Source organism: Peromyscus leucopus, chromosome 6 (genome assembly GCF_004664715.2).
Source record: "Peromyscus leucopus breed LL Stock chromosome 6, UCI_PerLeu_2.1, whole genome shotgun sequence".
Lineage (NCBI taxonomy): Eukaryota > Metazoa > Chordata > Mammalia > Rodentia > Cricetidae > Peromyscus > Peromyscus leucopus.
Window position 1 is genome coordinate 37,641,780 of NC_051068.1, and position 2,796 is coordinate 37,644,575.

Genomic DNA, 2,796 nt, shown 5'->3' on the forward strand with positions numbered 1-2,796 from the left:
TTGACACTAACTCTGGAAGTTGGAAATATGTCACTTGTCACCAGATGTTACCAGAGGGTTAAGCAGCTGCAGAATTCTTTTCATCTCTCTTCCTGACACTGACGACACGTACCAAGTGCCCAACTGAAGCAGTCACCAGCAGGGACGGGAGAGGGCCAGATGCCACCTCATGTCCCACATAATTTCAAGCTCACCCCCCCCCCCACTCTGTCTCTAGAAACATCAAATGGGCAAACCTATGGGAAGCCGGTGGCGCGTGCGCGGAGCAGTGGGAAAGGCGCCGAGGCTGCGAGTACTTCCTTGCCTTAACTACAGGTCGCAGAGGCGTCCATTTGGCGATGGCCTCTAATTTTAAGAAGACAAACCTGACATCGAGTAGCCAGAGAAAAAGAATGAGCCCTGAGCCTGAGTTGACTGAAGAACAGAACAGGAGACCCGGGAAGCTTTTGATCTTTTTAATGCTGATGGAGCTGAAACTATAGACATCGAGGAACTAAAGGTTGCAATGAGGACTCTGGGCTTTGAACCCAAGAAAGAAGAAATCAAGAAGATGATAAGTGAAACTGATAAGGAAGGGACTGGAAAAATGAACTTTAGTGACTTTTTGATAGTGATGACTCAGAAAATGTCCGAGAAAGACACCAAAGAAGGAATCCTGAAAGCTTTCAAGCTCTTCGATGATGATGAAACTGGGAAAATATCATTCAAAAATCTGAAGCGTGTGGCCAAGGAGCTAGGCGAGAACTTGACTGATGAGGAGCTGCAGGAAATGATTGATGAAGCTGATCGAGATGGAGATGGCGAGGTCAATGAGCAAGAGTTCCTGCGCATCATGAAGAAGACCAGTCTCTATTAAGATCAGTGTTTCTTTTTTTACTGCAAACACATGTGACTAGATTTCGTGCCTGCCATTTTGTGAAATATGGCTTTTGAGAATTCCCCTCCCCCAGCCTCTGGGGTAACTAGCCATGACCTTGAATCTATTTTTGACTTTTGGAAGTTTCTTTGATATTAAGATCTTTGTACATTTACCTGCTGACTAACTCAACAGGACAGAACAAGAGCACAGAGTGGGGAAAGGGTCTGAAAGTGAGACTACAGCCACTCCACCTTCCATTACTACGCATTGCTCATACATTTTCACACAGCTGCAAACACACAGTGGCTTCTTAGTATCCACCTCACCATAAGCCGTGCTTGTTCTAAAATTGTTCTAGTTTTTAGTTGACACCAGAGTGTAGTTTCTTTCCTCTCATAAAACCCAACAAATGCTTGCTGTGGCATTTGGATTGTGTTAATGCATTTGTTTTGTTTTAAAAAATAAAACCTTTTTTAATAAAAAAAAAAAAAAATCAAATGCCCTCACTGAACTGTTTTCCCACTGCCCGGAGACCTTGGGTTTGATACATATGTCTGTCCTGATTCTATCTGATGGGCAGGCTTTGTGCAACTTCTGGACTTTCTGTTCAAGCTCGAGGGGGAAATGCACACGAGCGCCCTGAATTTGGTTAAATCAGACATCTGGAAGCCCAGCGTGGGGAAAGGGAGCAAAGGTTAGGGAAAAATAACGCTCAGTAGCAACCAGCAAAACAAACTTCTCTAGAGCAACAAGCAGGCCATGTGAACAGGCATCTGCCTGGGCATAGCTCATCTTTTAGAAACAGTGTCCTCCTGTTTAATGCCAGAGACGTGGGAAAGAAGTGAATAAAACCCCCAAAATGTCTCCAGCACAGACTCCCAGTATTCATGCTTTCATTCATTTTTTCCATCTTTTACATATATTCATTTTTATGCATATGCATAAATGTAAGATCACAGAGGGAAGCAGCAAGTATTTTCAAACTAAAACTCGGAGTTCTTAGAAGCATACAGTTTTATGTTCTTCGTTTAAGTTGGGCTTGTTTATATTTTCCTTGCTACTACATATTCTCAAAGCAGTTGTTTGTTTTAGTTAAGTATAAAACAGGTCATCCTGGAATACAGCATAATTCATTGTAAAAACTGTGTGTATAGAGTTAGCATTCATGTTGTCTGTAGCTTTTTAATGTTTCAAGTAATATTTTGGAGAATGTCTTTAAAAATCATCTTTGTGATGCTGTCTATCGGATAAATTACTAAAAGTGAAATGAGTGAGTTGAAAAGCTTTTAAGTTAGGCATGGTGATGCTGCCTTTTAATTCCAGCACTCAAGAGGCAGAGACAGGTGGAACTCCATGAGTTCAAGGTAGCCTGGTCTACATAGAGAGCTCCAGGACCACCAAGGTTATGTAGTGAGACCCTTTCTCAAAGAGGGAGAAAGAGAGAGCGAGAGTAAGAGAGACACTTAAAATCTAGAGTTCAAATCACCATCTGGAAAAGTTGCTCCAAGCTTTGGCCTTCTGAGCAGCTTATACAAATAGCTATTTCAGGGCCAAGGCGGCTGAAGGTAAAGGTGCTTGTTGTACAGGCCTGATTGCCTGAGTTCCAGCCCTGACACCCACAGAAACACGGAAGGAGAGATTTCACAAAGTTGTCCTTGGACCACACACACACACACACACACACACACACACACACACACACACACACACACTTCATAGTGTGTGCATACAGAGATACATCATACTCATACAATAGTAATGCATTTTAAAAAAAAGGAAGGAAGGAGATACTCATTTCATTTACATCTAGCTGATCTTGACAGTTGTCATCTTTAAAATCCGGGTCTATTTGAAAAGTAGAAAATGGTACCTTCGGATTTTAAAATGTCATTATCTGCTTAACGGTAACTGAATATTTATTTACCATGCAAACTTAG

At 42.0% G+C, this 2,796-nt stretch overlaps 1 pseudogene; it reads left to right on the forward strand.

Annotated features, from left to right (window-relative positions):
- The first annotated feature begins 323 nt into the window (after positions 1–323).
- Positions 324–886, forward strand: LOC114701939 (annotated as a pseudogene).
- Positions 887–2,796: the final 1,910 nt, after the last annotated feature.